Below are 17,121 nucleotides of genomic sequence, written 5' to 3'. Positions count from 1 at the left end.
CAGAAGTGAAAACTCAGCTGCTCGTTGAGATGCCGCAGTGTGAATTACAAGGCAGGAGGCTCATTTTCTATTCCCACACAACAGGCGTCCTACGAGGGAAAGACTCAACAATTAGTAGTTTTGAAATCTTAACAGTCTGCATTTCCTCAAATTAAGTCATTACATTGAGCAGAGTCACTGAGGTCACACCTGACAGGAAAGCCTTGGGCGACTGACTCAACAAAAACACAAAAGACCCGCGGCTCTGCTCCCTTGTGTTTAATTCCTGAACCGTTTAATTCGTCAGTTTGATGCTTCTTTTGTTTCTTTTCAAACTTGAAAGTGACATTGTTACCGCTTTGAAGCGATACGTTGCATCATATCCTGATAATATAACCTAAGATGTTGGCTTTGATCAACGCGCTTAAACTTCCTAAGATTCAACAAAAATGTGTGCGAGACAACAATCAGTGTTTTCTCAGATGTGGCATCTGTGCAGCCTAAAACACACCGATGTCTGAAATAAGTCTTATCCTACAAGTGACCTGTTGATAAAAAATGAAACCATTCTGACACTTCTAATAGCTTGTCAGAGGAAAGAAATAATTATCTCAGGCGGCTGACAGCAACGCACGTTTGTACAGATTCTTCTGGCAAAACCTGGTCTGACTTTGCCAAAACAACGGATTTATGCTATAAACGAATCCCGGGGTGAATTCTGAACCACACAATCCAAACAGCCAGCGACGTGTTGCTCCTGCCCAGCAGAGGGTCATTTACTTAATGGTGAATGAATCTCTAATCCTGTGTAAACTTCAGATCCACGTAGCGAGAGCTCCTGCAGACAGAGAGGTTTTTGCTGCCTGAGCCTTCAGCCAAAAAGTCTGAGCTGTTCCTCAAGCTGGAGACAAGGTCAGGGAAATAATGTTTGATCTGTTATGGCACTCTTATAATTATTTGGACCCTGGAGGAGGACCTTTACTTTGGCTCGGCTACTGCCATCTAATATTTCACTTAAAGATGTGAAAGCCATATCACTACTTGTGCTGAGAGAACGCGGATGGAAATTCCTAAATCATCTTGCAAATGTATTCCCCTCTCAGCGTAAGATTATCAATTACTATTAATCTACACAGCTATCTGTATCACACGGTTAGATGAATTATGCATATGATAAATACAGTTATATAAATATTTTGAGCTCCGTATGTACAGTAATGCCTTAAGCAACTTACAGTATTATAAAATAATATATATTCTATATCCAGAAACACTGATTTATCCATAGTTCTGTTTCTTACAAACAACACACTATCATCAAAACACTAAAACTTTAGCCCCTCAGTATTTCTCTGGCCACATTAATATCACAGTTCACCAAAATATGCATTAGCTGGTCCAGGAGAAATAGTTTATGATAATGTTTGAAATCTTTTACAGTGTTGGATCCTAGCAACACATTAACCCTTCACTTGCAGGCGTGTAGACGGGATTTAAAGAGCTGTAGACAATGTATATACATTCCTAAAAGCAGAGGTAAAGTGTAAGTCATATTTCATTCAGTAAATCTCCCACAAGGAGACACTGAAAAAAAAGTCAGTGTGTTGGAGTGATGACTTACACAAGAGTTGAGCAGCTCCGTACGATGTTGGGCTGGAGGAGCTGGTACACGTGTCCGTTTGAATCAGAGGAAGTGGAGGAGGCCTGGGAGTGGGTATTCAGCCCCGAGGTGGGCGACTTCTCCGCGCTGCAATCATTGAGCTTTAATTGTTCTGAATGCAGCTGGCGGTGAGTTATTGCCTGTACAGATGGCAGAATAACAGCACGGCAGGTTTACAGGGAGCAGGAGAGGATGGTCAAATAAAATCACCTGCAGGGACGGTCTTTGAATGCATCCTGCCATTTACTGTACAGTAAACACAGTTTTTTTATTTAACTGACCCTTTACTGCAGAATTCACGCAGTCACAGTTTCTATGCGTTACCACTCCATGAAAATGTAGATGTGTTCTAGCACTCACATCGGCTCAGTGGAGGACACCGCAGAAGCTCAGAGGCAGAAAAAGTGCACACCATAGCTGTGTAATACGCTACCACTTACCACGCGTTGCTCACTGTTCTCCCCTTTTCTGCCTTTCTCCTTCCCTGGCTCCTTTGAATGCCGCGCATTCCTCTTTGTTTGCTCATACTGAGCCCTCCCTGTGGATCCCGGCCTGACTTTCCCAAAGCCGATATTAATATCACAGGCCATTGTAATGGAGTTATTTTCATGGAAGCCCCGGAGGAAGTCACGTGGCTATGATTAGTCCCCTGGGGGCCCGGAGTCTCCATTAAGCTCGTTGTTTTAACTCACATAACCATCAATGAAGTGGAAAAGCTGAGGAAGTAGCAATCACTCTGGGCCGGCTAGGGTGTTTTCTGAGCACCTATTTTGTTAATGGGGCCAGAATATTTTCCCTCTCTCTTTTTTCGGGGGGAATTATTCTTCAACTGTGGCTTGCAGAAAGAGCCTACACATGTGCGCGTTTACACTGACCCACCACCATTAAGATTGATAGCGATGGGATCTGGTGGTTAGCACGCTGTTTAAGCGTGGAAGAAAAAAGTGGGGGGAAAAAACAACATAAGGAAAAGCACAAGGACTCACACACACTCACCAACTACACGCAAGGGTGAGCTCCAATGCATCTGCCATCGGGAAAGACAACTCGAGTTCAGATGGGGAAAAAAAGCACCCTGGAATACATTTACTCTGTCAGGTTACTACTTAAACACACATGACTGGGAAAAGCAGACGCTGCCACATGCATGCTTCCTCCCATAATTCTGTTCACCTCTCTTCTTGACCTGAAAAGCCACTGGGCCACTTTACCACTGGGTCACTTCCAGGGAAACAGGAAGAACCGTGCCAGAGAGGCAGCTGACAGTTTTCACATGGACCAACCATGTTCAGAGGCTTATTCCGAGGAAGTGACTGTGCACTGTTCCCACTCTGCGAAATGGAATTACCCAGACATGAGCCTCATAATTGTCAGACCTAATTTTCTCGCTGTCAGCTAAGAACTGACCATAAGCAGTAAAAGAGAAAATCTTGCAAAACGTTACTTACTGACACCATCATTCCCTCTTTTGTATATGACAGACAGTTTTATCAATGAAAATATTAGACTGAGAAATAAATGGATTACATTTTTAGCTTGATATTCACGAATCTCCTAATCTATTAAATTAAAAAAAACTGTACTGCTCTAGTACACAGGCCTCTTAAATTTTAAGAATACTGAAGTGTTTAGACCTATTCACAGTTGGTAAATATTTGATATCAAAATCACAAAATGACATGTGATTCACACAAAATCAAATGTGTCCCTTAACTTTAACTTTGTAAACATAATAAAAATTGTAAGACGTTGTCAATAAGGGGCTGATGGACATTACTCAATATCATAGCTGCTCAACCTGCCGATCACATGATAGAGGTTTATTATAAAACCTTGTTGCCATATAAATCTGGTGCTTTCATGCTGTGGATGCTTTGCATCAGAAAATCTAAATGTCAGGCCTCTCCGTTCAGTAACATCTGCACATCTTCTAAAGTCACGCAAGAAGGTTCCTGGCACTTTCCCTTATTAATGTCACTTCCGTGTTGGGCACTGAGCTACATAAACACCCACACACATGTTAATAATGCAAACGCAGCAAGACTCTATCTGGGCCCCATTTGACCCTTGTATGTTAAACTGACACACATATAATACAGCATGTAGCCCTGTTTCCAAACTGCTGGGTCCTGACTGGGCCAGCTGGGGGAAATGGAAGATCCACATGGAGCTTGTGACACCGAGGCCCTCTGCTTTTCCCCAGCCACCAAGCCTGGAGGAGGCCGAGCGGCCCCTTTGCACATTAACTGGAACAGGTGCAGTGAGCGGGGGCTTGTTTTTCTTCATTGGCTCCTCAGGAAATCATAAAGCAAATATATTGCTGGAGGACCGTTTTTGGGGTGCCCTGTGAGCAAACTGAGAGGGGAAATGGATCAACGCGCGGCCACCGGGGACAGTAAATCAACAGGCTAAAAGGAGAGCTGAATGTACTGTGGAGGCCCCGGGAGCCCGGCCCAAGGCCAGGGCCTCTGTCAGTCAGAGCCTGGTGTTAATGTCAAAGCCAGCTGGACCTGGCAGCACACGCCTATAAGGAAATGATTGAGCTGTGCGTGTCAATCGCCAGCGTACCACTAGAGGCCATCGTGTCACAGGCAGCATTTTGGGGAACTTTCAAGTATTATTCTAAGTTTTTTTTTTTTAAACAGAAGTTTCGCTTCTCCTTCATATCGCTCTGTGGTCTTGATGGAGAGGATCAGATTTTGTCACCTGCTCAAAAGCAACACCTTGACTGGCACCTTTTTATAGCTTTGATGTAAAAACGTTGAGACAAAGTCATATCATATGATGAGATTTATGCCTGTCTGTGTCAAGAGCATTCTTCAGAAGGGCAGTGGTGCAGTTGAACATATAATCTACTATCATGTTTCCACACACTCTTTGGAGTAATGGCTCATCCCTAATCAATTTGTCCTGCCTATTTAAGCTCCACTGAGGTCCTCCTGTCCCTCCGTCAAATGCCTCGGCGCACACAAATTTCTCTCTGGCTAGAAAACACTTTCCCTCTGCTACTGCACCACATTCAATCATCATCAATCAGGAACATATGGTATTCCTTGCCTGGCGACCCCCTGCTGCCCCCCCCACCTCGACCGCTGCTGCACCCACCATACTGCCACACACACATACGCGAGGCGTTTTGTTCCATGTGCAGTTTACAAATTAGAGCAGCTGAGCTCTACAGCTACTTCAGGCAGGTTATGTAGTGAATGGGGTATTATTATGAGCTGGAGACACGGGCTGGTCCAGCCCAATTCCTCTGATTGAGTATTTCAACACATCATATAGGGAAACAGCTGTACTACAAATTAGCATGTTTTCTGTGACATTGACAAATGTGCTGTGTGGACTCTGTCGAAGCCTGACAGTTTCCAAAGCCTTCTGTTCTTACCCACCTTCCCAGCACCGACACCTTAACCACTAAACACACATTTACACATCTTGAACCCTCACACTTGCCAGAAGAGGCAGGGCAATACAGGCTCTTGTGTGCAATCACTCTGCTTAATCATCTGTCATTTCACTTGCCGTTGCCAAAGTAGAAACGCAGAGCGTTGTGCAACACAATATCTATTGTTGAGAGAACGCTGTCAAGTGTCCAGTGACCGAGTTCGAATTAAACTCTATGTCATATGCTGATTGATTTAAAAGCATTTTACAACGTGGGAGGATGATATGGGTTGGTTGGTGATACCAAACATCACGAGCACAAGCGAAAACACTTTCACTGGGTTGTTTCAGGTAAGAGAGAAACAACTCAATAAAAAGGAAGTCTGAGGTTTATCAGATGCCAAAACACTGTACAGCAGTTTAAAATACTACACAACAAGTATTTATGTGCTTCGAGCATTCTGGAGAACTGAGGGTTCACAATATATAGTAAGTGTTCTAGGTACTGTAACTGTAATTAGATGGTGGAAACCAAACCCGGATGCGAGTGGTGCAAGTACAGTGACACTAGTTTTTGCAAGCATGAAGCCAGATCCTTTGCATCAGCGATCTCATGTCCTTCCAGAGTGACATGTGGCTGAGGAGAGAGTGATTGTACCAACGAGCTCACTAGGTATTTTGCAACTTAAACGAAAATCTTCAGCCATAGAGAAGTGAAACTCCTTTTGGGGTTGAGCTGCTGGAGCAGCTGGAAGGCAGCATGTTCCAAGGTTCATGTAACAGGAAAATAAAAAAGGTACTTCCCCATTTTTACACTATATGTAATTTCATATCAAATGAAAACATGTCTGCTGAAAAGGCAGATGGTGGAAAAGTGATCTATAACACAACAGTAAGTCCCACTGTTTTCAGAATTGGCCGATGGGACGGGATCATTTTTTTAAGTCATATACAGTAATTAGTGACTAGTAACTCATAACTTCTTCAGAAAACTATATTGATACCGCAGCATCTTTACTTCCTCATTCTGATGATGACACATTGTCACTGTTTCCTGTTTTATTATCATTGGTGCGACAGGCTACCAAAGACTGACAAAAAAAAAGTTATCTACTTAATTCATGTAGTTTAAAACTGACTTATTAAATATTGCATAAATGTCATGATGACTTCACAAATAGATTAGGAAATAATTTTGTTGTGATCATTGTTTTTTTTGATCTAAGGGATAAGCATGATGTTTCCATACCAACCCAAAAAACAGACTTGACGATAAAATGAGACTTTAGACCACATCCTAACTTTAAAGGGGAGAGTGGTAGGGTGTTGCTGACATTTTTACATTACTCTCAGCAGGTCTGTGATGTGTGGCCAGGCAGGTTCCTCTGAAGGGAAACATCGCCAGGCTCAAAGCACAGGCAGCGAAGAAGCTTGATGTTATTCTTTCTGCTGCAGAGTGGCAGAGACAAGCTAAATATCTACCCATAAATTTGACCCAGTGTGGGCCAGCCTGCTGGCGGAGCATCAAGGGGGTGTTCCAAGTGTGTGCCAGGAAGCCAAGCCCCTGTTACCACAAAGCTGCTCATATGTCTGACTCCTCACATCATTCTGACCCACTCTCCACCGAGGCACAGCACATGAAATTGACATTACTGAGAGTTTTTCACGGAGAAATCAAAATGCTGAAACACCACATTTTACGTAAGGGTTAAAGGTATCAATCCACATATTTTGTCAAGTAAACCTTGTCTGTACAGATTTAGCTTTTAAATAAACAATTATTTTCCGTGGTCAGTTTATTTGCTACAGCCGAAGAAATTCTTAGGCCTTCAGTAAAAAGGGCACTTACAGAAATACATTTGCCAGCCACACTTATAATAATGATGAAATTAGCATGTCATCTTTGATGCATGTGCAGCTAATGAAATGTTGGCATTAACATACTTTACACGATGCTGCAGATCTGGGAAGACATGAAATGCAAACAATCCTGTTGCTGAAAGACTAACGTGTTAGTCTTGGTTAAGGGGAAATGTGTGTGTCTTACGTTAATGTCGCACTTACCATATTACTATTGTGGTCATTATTGCAATAAACATAGATTTAAAAAAAAAAGTTCCCAAAAGACAGAACTTGAAACAATAACGGTCAAAAACCATATGATCATTATACAGCACAAATTTTAGCAACTTTCCACCTCTCATCACAGGCCTTTTATTTGTCTGTTGACTTTAGTATATATGAAATGCGCTGGATTTGCAGGGCTCTTTGTTGACATGCCATCACCATCATGACAAGGCAATGCTTACTGGGCTGTCTCCAGTTGACAACAGAGTCTAGATTATACACTGCTCAAAGAAAGCAAGGATTGGGAACTATTTTAGCCAATGCAAAAACCACCTATTTCATGCACATCTCTGCCAAAAACGTAACATAATCTCACATCCCACTAGCAAAATTAATGCTTATGAGTATTTTTAATGGGCTACCTCAGACCCAAGCTTTTTAAAATTGTGCCAGCCTGACCAGAGCCTGTGAAATGATTTCAGAGCCATAAAGGAAGCGTTGTGTTCTACCACCTTATAACTGAGAGCAGCCAGCTTCCTTCATTCAGTCATGTGAGTTACAGCAATGACGGAAAGGCCTCATTATTGAACTTGAAGTGAATCAGTGCTGAAGTTTCTAAAGTGAAGTCATTTTAAAATGCACATGTTCATTGAGGTCTGGAGATCTAAATAAAGGATTCCGTAATTAAAAGCCTCCTACAGTAATTCACTAACTGCAATCAGACTCTTCAACCTTGTTTTTGTCACTGTCACGTTTCACACCAAGTGGATGGAGTACAGCACATTATGAGAATTGGCCAAAAAGGATAGAAACGGGAGGAAGTTTGCGTGTTGTCAATCTGTACACATCCTAAACTGATCGAGACTGAGAGCAGCTCCTGACTGTGAAAGCGTCCACACTTGTTGGTGAGCAGAGGGGAAGCAAAACCAAGCTAGCAGTCATAACAGGAATTATTCATTTTAATCACCAGCTACAAGAGACAATAGAGTTTATCTTGTTTGTCAGTCGTGCTGAGACATTTTGAAAACGTTCAGACTTTCAAAGCCCAAACTGACACAACACTAAGGTCCAGTTCCTGCTCTGCTTGGCTTTCACCCACCTTCAGTATGTTGCAATATGCTAAACAACAAAGTCATGTTAAATATTTCTTTTTGATTTACTCTAATCCTGAATAGTTAAAGTGTTGACAGAAGCGTTCTTAAATTGGTATTTTTTAATTATAATAAAAAAAACCCACCAACATTCAAAATAGTCTTTAAACTTGAAAAATAGCCATTTAAAAGTCGGTTATCTACTCACCTACGTAACAGAAGCGCAGCGCATCGCAGTTGTTAGCACTAGCTTAACGGCAGCTAGCTTAGCTTAACTACTCCAGTCAGAACCTTTGGGAAACAGGCCTGTTTAGCGTTAGCGCTGCGCTAGCTTAGCTAACAAACTGCTCAAACTCCGAACTAGCTGAGCTAGTTCACTGTTGCTAAGCAACGTGGCGCTCGTGAAAGGCGTTATCTGCCCTGCAGCCAATCAGCACGTATCTCTTACCTGTCCGCCCCCTTTTTAATATCCAATGCCATTTAGGTCTATTGTAGAATGTTTAGGGAAGCCACTCAGTCAATTAGTTATTTTGCTCAGTTAATTTCATTTTATTTATTTTATATAACATTTTAATACGTACTGTTCAAACGAGCATGCACACATAAGGAAACAATTTCACACTGGATCAAGTCTTTGAACTTATGTAATTTGTTTCTTCCTTTTATAACATGTTTAATTTGTAGAAACAAACAAACAGCATAACAAACCATTTTCACAAAGCCTTACAAAATTTCTAAAAGTCATAAAAGGTTCAAGCAGGTCATGGGGTCATGTGTTTGTCATACATATCATAACACTGTTTCTAAAGGTCATTCATTCATGTGTTGTTTTGCAATAAATGTTGATTCATATGATCTTTATTCTTTAAGTGGAAAAAAACGAGGACTACAGCGTTGCAAGAATAGAAGTGCAAACGGAAAATGCAGACATGGTGAATACTGAGTACAAAAGTAAAGCTTTCCACTTACATGGTTACCTTTAGCCAAACAACTATTATAAAGACATTTTTATAAGTACATGGGTTGTGTCTGGGCAGATCTGTGTTTAGAAAGCCTTTCCTCCCCAACCTCAGTCATGTTGGCCAAGGCCCTGCTTTTGGGGGGTTAAGGCCAGAGAACCCTTTTGTAGTTGAGCAGATGAAATGTAGCATCAACACGAATGGCGGCGTGTGCGTGTGTACTGCTGCACCCCTGTGAGAGGATCTGGGAGCGCTTTATCACCTTCCCGAGCTGTTGAGCAAAAATAATGCCCCCTCTGTTATCCTCATCACCGTTCGCAGCGAGCGCGTCTAAGGGGATATCCTGTTGGCGAAGCAAACGCATTCATCCTGCTCGCAGCGGTTTGGTGACACAAGATTTACAAAATGTTCCACCCACCTCCACTTACTTCTTTACAGTGCTCTGTATATAGAGCAATGGGCCTTAGATCCTCTGTTATTTCAGAAAACAGGGGACTCTCTAAATGCTGCCAACTATAGCAGGATTAACACAAAGACCAGGCCAGACCAGACCAGAGCAGAAAATTTAATTTAAACTTATTTATGACCCCTGTAAAATATATGTAAACGATCCTCATGTGTTCACTATGATTCAACGAATCATAAAGTTGAGAAGAGTGACCATTTACATTATGGTTCATATTTTTTAAACTACACATTAGTCAACCATTAACTCCATGTTACAGATGTCTTTTTTTAACCTAATCCTTCATTACTAATACACTTTTCACTCCACTGTGATGTTAAACACACCGTAGCCTTTAAATGGAGGTAATAACCTGCATGTACCTATTTTAATGTGACGATTACTCAACATCCAACTCAATGACTTAAGCAAAGTTTTAAAACCACTATGAAACAATTCTGTGGGTTGGGTAAGGAGGAACCATTAAGTAGTTGAAGTAATTCAAAACATCCACTAACCATAATACACGGTGTGGTTTCTGATTTCTGGAAAAGTGAAGTACTTAAAAACAATCGTATTTAAAAAATTTCCTTCTCATCTTCATTCCTTCCCGCTTTGTGGCAACCAACTCCATACGGGGACAAAAATACCCCGATAAACAGAGATGTTTTCCTGAAATATGGACTTGTAGTCTGCTATCACAGCTTTCCTCTTTTGTCTGACCCAAACCACAGTTGTGGTGAAGCTCCTGTCATAGCAGCAAAAGCAATGACATTAACATTAGAAACCAGAGGAAGCCTGTTTGTAGGCCACCCAAGTTTTCCAGAGGCCTGGAGACCCAGGGAAAGTATATCTTGGACTAGTCACCGGAATACCCTTGCATTTCCTATTATTAATTTTACGCAAGCGACCAGCCCTGCTCTGTAAATCATACCTGTGGTTTAGGAAGGGCCCATGAGCGTCTTCCTTCTAATTCATGATGGGTTCTGCTCATCGTCGTTCTATGCTTATCAGTTAACCCACAGATAATGCTTGTCACATACGACACACACACACACACACACACACACACACACACACACACACACACACACACACACACACACACACACACACACACACACACACACACACACACACACACACACACACACACACACTGGACCTGGACAAGGTTAGAGAACCTTATTCTCCTCTGTCTCGGTTTTGGCACGTTTGCGTTACTGCAGCATCAAAGAGGAAACTGTGGTGAGAATTGGCAACTCCTTTCACCCTTTTCAGCCGCTTCGTATGGAGAGTGTCCCACAGGCACAATTGGGAAGTCTGTACATTTATCTGATTTGTTATGTTATGGAAGAAATAAGACTGATGCGTTTGGACATTTGATGGATGTTATGGTTTGGATAGAACATATGAAGACTTGATATTTCATTAGAAAAGGTGAATTATTATGACTTATTCCACCTTTAGGGGAAAGAGTGTATTTCTATGTAACTTTTTAGGTCACATGGACCTAAACAACAACTATTAAACAATCATATATAATAATGAAACATTTACTTTCACTTACAACATCCAGGCTGTCTTTTTCAGGATCTGCAGGATCTGTGTTCATCCTCCACTGCTGCTGAATACGCAAACAATAAAAATTCCTTGTTTAAAAACACAACGTAATTCAAACGTGTGTTGACATAGCAAACAACTGCTTATGTCTAAACGCTAAGCGGTGAGAAAGTCAGGCCGGGGGCAGCTGGACTCATACCCATTTGGAATGTGGCAGTAAAGCTGAGCAGTGGAGCGTCTCTGTGTGAATGTGTTTAGATTCGGTGTCATCCCGGTGCATTAAGCAGAATGTAAACACGCACAGCAGACATTTACTGAAACCACTCCGCATACTTACATCCAGGGCAAACAGGCTGCAGCCTCAGCGGCCTGCGACCGCCGGACCGGACCGGACCGTCCTCGCCGATTTCAGCACTTTGGGGCTTTTCGTGCGCCGAGGCGGTGAACGGACGCGGCGCAGCGCTCCAGCCGCCGCCTCGAGACTCCAGACAGACAGCTCGAGGAATGTTTAAACAAAGCAGGACAAATCCATCATATCAAAACCGTTTTAGGTTTTATTCGAGCCTCTGGTGTCTCTCATCTCTTTTGGAAGCTGACAGTAATTACAGCTGTCCAGGTGCTGGTCTGCAGCCATCAGCCAAGAGAGTGGAGACTGCTTCTCCTCAGCCGGCCCCGCACGTCTCCTGACATCACCGCCTCCTTTGTTTTAACAAAGCTCAAAGTATGGAAGGGCGATAATCGCAGACGTGTATTCCAAGCTGTCACCCTGCTCTGATTCATACATTGGGTTAACTGTTACTGGGAGGGTAATCTTATAAACACCTTCAGGTAATGATCAGAGGAAGACGTACAGCAGAGTTCAACATCTGAATATAAAATTGATTCCAGCTCAGTAAACTCTGGTGAGATTCGTTTTATTTCAAACAAATAATGAAACCCAGTAAAACCTATGTTGATGAGAAATATTATATTAAGATTTTTTTTACGTTCCATATTTGGGCTTCTGTGCGCTGCCAGCTGACTGACTCTGCAGGACTATTCGAGGTTAAGTACCTTGCTCAAGAGCACGGTGTCAGTAGCAGTTATGACACAGCATTAGTCCTTCACTTTCCCAGCCACAAGGTCTGAGGCAATCCAGAGCTTTGCGCTGGCAACCGTCCAGCTCCCTCCATCGTGATATAGAGTAGTCCACACACAATTTATGGTTATTTTGCTTTATGGTTGGATTCATGACGATCACGTTACCTCCACAAGCTGCATTTATCGAGTGAGTGGCGAGGATCGCAAACACAAATTTCTTCTGATCGACGCCATTGTGAATTGTCGTCAACTACAGACAAATAAAGAAGGTTCGGTCGGACGCCCTGTTGAGAAAAATGAAATCCACGTTCGAATAAAATCTCCTTGAAAGACAAGTGGGCTGATTTAGGTGATTGGTAACAGTAGGACAGAAACACGGAGCCAAGCGAGACTTGGCAGCCGTTCCCCAGAATGTTCCACGAGGGGTGAACCGTGCTCCAGTTTCACGCTCGCTTGACAATGTTGTCACCCTTTTCCTTTTGCATATGAAATACTAAACACGTGTTTAAAGTTATAGTATTTTAACAACTATTAAATGTAAAGCCTAATTTTTTTTCCTGCCCAAAAAGAGGTGACTGATTTGCACCGAGGTGTTCGTCGATTAGGTTTCATGGAATTATACTGTATCTAATGACGTCAACTTTTCCCTCGTATGCTGCACAGTCATTCAGAAACAAATGGCTCCGCTAAATCAAGTCTAAACTCCCTATAATGCTCTAATAAAACACAGGCCAGCTGAAAAAGAGACACCTCTGGAGAGAGAAATGTGCATAACATCAACAATCTGCTGAAGACGTGAAATGAAGAAAGTGACCTTTAGTCCGGCTGCTCTCGCCTCGCTCCCATTCATCAGCTCCCAGGCTCCACTAAAAGCAGGCCTCATGACCAGTTGGCACTGGTCTCCTAAAATATGTCCTACTGGATGGACACAAGTGTCGATGGGGTGGTGTTTCTCAGGCCCCCGTGTCTTTCCGTTATCGCAGGATGTGCGGTTTGGGAGAGCGAGGCCGAGCGGGGATGAGGCATGATTTACTTGACCTCGCCGCGCTGGAACTCACAGCCAGAGCCTCATTAATTCCCAGGGTCATTCTGTCCGGACGTAAATTGGTTAACAAACGGAGCGCGCGGACGACTTCCAGACATGCACGGAGAATTATGAAATCTCCGGCTTCAGCCCGTCCCCGACACTTGTCGTGCCCACTCCACGTCCACAGCTTTCCCAAATCGCTGCGTGTAAATCACGCAGGGCCGCTTCAGAGGAGGCTCCTCATCGTGATCGCAGGGAGGAGGCTGCTGGAACGTTTTGTGCTTATTAGGCAGCAGATATGGTGTTTTATGTGATTATCAGCAACGAATGATTTTTCACTCCCATCCATTCTGAAGCCTTGGCCTGTCTTTTGTTTGGGAAAAGCGAGCTGGAGGAGCAGCAGGGCCGAGAGGGAAGCACAATAAATTACACTAATGCACACATTTAAAGAGGCTCATATTCCCTCTGGCCTGTTATCAAGACTACTCCAGTGAGAATGTAAACTACCCCTGTCTGCCCCCCTCCCCGGGCCCAATATTTAATGTTATCATCCTCTAAAACAACTCAAATGTTTACGCTATCGCAAATAAAGGGCAGAATATTTCAACTTTTTCTCACTATTTCATATTGGCCGCAGATTAGTCAGGCAAATAGTTGTCCAGCGGTGCTGCTGCGCTCATTAATTTGAGGAGATAGACCCAGAATTGTGTAAACAGAGCAGAGTCAGGGCTGGTGCATCACACCTTCAGTTTACAGAGAGCGCCAGAGGGGGAGGATGCGCCGGAGGAGCCCACACAAGGAAAGCCGTGGAAAGGAAAACAAGCGTAATCCTGCTGATAAAAGGCGGATTGTTCAGCGTTTATTTGGACACGCGGGGCCCTGGCTGAGGTTAGACTCTAATGAGACAGCAGCTTGTCTGGAGTGGATTCATCACCGCTGGATAGGGGTTATCGCCCTCCGTCGTGCTCCACTACTTTTAATCAGGCTCCTCTCTGGTCACTCCCTATCAGCGGCGGTCCATCTCTGGAGCCGTCGGCATCCATCAGGGGCCGCAGACAGGCCCGGGGGGCGGGCCCCGGGGCTACATTAGTAAATTATGGCCTCCTGGTTTAGCCTGAGCGCCTGTCACGTGAACGCTAGCGTGCTTATTTATGGGCCAACTGATAGAGATGAGACATGGTTGTAAAAGCAGCCGTGGGACGCAGAACACATAAAACACCTGGAATGAAAAGCCTCTCGATACCAACAGTGTGTTGCGTCCCGATCGGCTCGAGCTGAAGCTTGATTTAGCGTCGTTGGTGTCACCTACCGTGACACGGACCCCCCCCCACCTCATCAACACGCCCCCGCGTCTCCAAGCAAGCGCGTTAAAGTGACACGTAAATAAATACCTGTGGTCCGGCCAAACAGCCAAATCAGACCGCTCGCTGTTGATGTTTGGACCAGTTAAGTCAATAATCTCCACTTGTGATAAGTGATGCTGCTGAGACGCTCAGGCTGGTTCTAGTAAAAGTAACGGAGGAATGTGGCAATGTTGCATCTCACTTCTTTAAAATTCGTATTCGGGGAAAACAAGGTCATTGTTACTATATCAGAAGTTTAGAGTTCGCAGAGGATTGAGATATAGTCTGTGTTGCAACCAGGGGACCAAGGGAGCGTGAGAAACTCTATAGGCGCTGCTGGTGAAGGAGATTAATAAGGCAGTAAAGGGAAGTCTTACAAAACCGTACCAGCCCATTATCTCGCCACCGTTATCACCATTCAAATCTAACTAGAGTCAAAGAAGTTCACAAAGCATCGAGCCACATCGCACTCACGGACGCCCATTAGATTCAATCTCCACATTTGATACAGTATTAGAATCCCAAGGTCAATGATCAATGGTTTCCTATTAATATAATCTGGGGTCTGTAGACTTTGATCTGGCCTGGACTCAACCAATGAATCCAACGTAGCTTTGTTTCGTCTCTCAAACAGAACTATCCATGGAAATAACCCCAGCCACGTTTCAGAATCCACCTGTAGGACGGATCCAGATGAACCGGACACTAAACCTGTTTCAGCTTTAGATGACACCGCATCACTCCTCTCCCCCCCCAGAGCATCCTACAGGCCGTAACCACAGGCCGCGCATGCGTCTGTACGTCGTGTGGCCTTTGCCGCCGGCCGCCGAGGAGCCCTGCAACCCATCACGCGCCCTAATGGAAGCCAGATGTCTCCCCCGTCCGTCGCGGGCTCGTAATCAATCACCTCACTCAGACTTTCTCCTCCCCTCTCGCTCGCTCCGACAGCTTGTTATGAGAGGATCTGCGGAGGAATGGTGGGTCCGCGCCGCAAACAAGTGGAAGTGTGTCAAGAGAGTGAGATTAACTAATTGGATGCACCGCATAAGCTTTCTGTTGGGGCTGGAGGGGAGGGGGGGGCCCAACCAGTTACATGACACTGCCGACGTTCCTCCAGCTCCCAGGCGAGCGTGATCGAGGGGAGGGAATTCCCACCAAGAGAAATCTGCCCAAATAAATAACCTGAAGTGGCACTCGACGCTGCGCAGTGCATCTCCATTTCCTGCGACTGTTTCCTGCAGTCAGACAGGATCGCTTTATGTCTCAACGCGCGAGCTCGCGCCGGGGGGAACGCTACGGACCTGCTCCCCGCCGGTGCGGTCGCCTCAGAGGCGGAGACGGAGGTGTGGTGAGTGGAGCGCGGGGGGTCGTGACCTCTGGCTTGTAACGATCAGCTGATGGATGTCACGCGCCGGGGTCGACCGGGTGTCAGAGACACGGAGGTGAGTTCAGCCTCAGACAGCGCTTCGATGTCTCGGTAACGTAGCCACGACATCTCCCGACCCGTCAGGAGAGCAGATCTGGGCCCGAAGCCTCCCTCTGTCCCGAGTGGGAATGGCTCCCAGCGATGGAGGCAGCTGGCTGCGGCGACGCTCCGTGAAGTTTTATAGGCAGATATGTAAAGATGATTGGAGCAGCTGTGCAGTGTCATATATTCCTAAACGAACCCTGCAGGAACTGAACTCTCACCCCGCTGCACATGTGGGTTACAGCGATCGCACTCTAGTTCACGCTCTTAAGTACGCGCAAACATCACGCGCACACACACAGAATCAGACCCCTTCATGCGTCAGATTCTCTGGTAAAACCAGCGGCGGCCTGAGAACTCGCTGCCTGCGCTAACAACCGCACACATGCAAATGAGGACAGTAATTATGATCTCTGAGCCGCAGCCGAGTGCGTCTGTCTGCTAAATCAGTTAGAAGGAAGTGGGAATAAAGGATGTGAAACCGAGCAGCGCTTTCTACAAATCACCTGTCGGTGCCTCCTCCCCGGTTGCCGCGGCAACGGCGCGCGGCGCTCGTGGCTCTGTTTGTTTTGGGAACAGGAACAAGACAAACCCGGGTTTGTTTTCTGGCCGTCCTCTCCTCCGCTAACAAGCGGCGTCGCCTTCGTAATTAATCAATCCGTCCAGAGTGTGTGTTCTCCACACACACACACACACACACAGGCCTGGGCCGAGCATCACTGCAAACGCTGATGCTGAGGCGAATCGGCCTCTGCCAAAACGCGATCTTGCCCTTTCGCCGGGCGCCGTTTCGTTTCAGCTCTTCTCCGCGAAACGGCATCTGCGAGCCACGATAAGCAGCAGAAAAGGGGAAACGAGGAAACCTCAGGCTATACTCAGCAGACTTAGCATTTATCTCCGGCGCCGCCGCGCAGCGTCCGCTATGCAGCGCGCTCCACGCGAGAACGCTCCCGTCGCTGCTTGTTTTCTGCCTCTTTCGCGTCATTATACCCAGGAATCAGTCATGCAGCTCTGTTCGGGCCTTGTGAAATGAATGGGCCTGACGGGGAGTT

The 17,121-nt window shown here is 45.0% G+C and overlaps 1 protein-coding gene across 2 annotated transcripts in view; it reads right to left on the bottom strand.

Annotated features, from left to right (window-relative positions):
* Positions 1-17,121, bottom strand: part of hlx1 (H2.0-like homeo box 1 (Drosophila)) — a 63,906-nt gene that overhangs the window by 38,918 nt on the left and 7,867 nt on the right. For both annotated transcript variants that reach the window (XM_055506546.1, XM_029141716.3), the window contains exon 5: positions 1,601-1,779. The gene's annotated coding sequence lies outside the window, so the exon portion shown is untranslated. The remainder of the gene's footprint in view (positions 1-1,600; positions 1,780-17,121) is intronic.

Source organism: Betta splendens, chromosome 24, assembly GCF_900634795.4.
Source record: "Betta splendens chromosome 24, fBetSpl5.4, whole genome shotgun sequence".
NCBI lineage: Eukaryota > Metazoa > Chordata > Actinopteri > Anabantiformes > Osphronemidae > Betta > Betta splendens.
The sequence above is the reverse complement of the archived record's forward strand: the minus strand, read 5'-3'. Positions and strand labels throughout refer to the sequence as shown.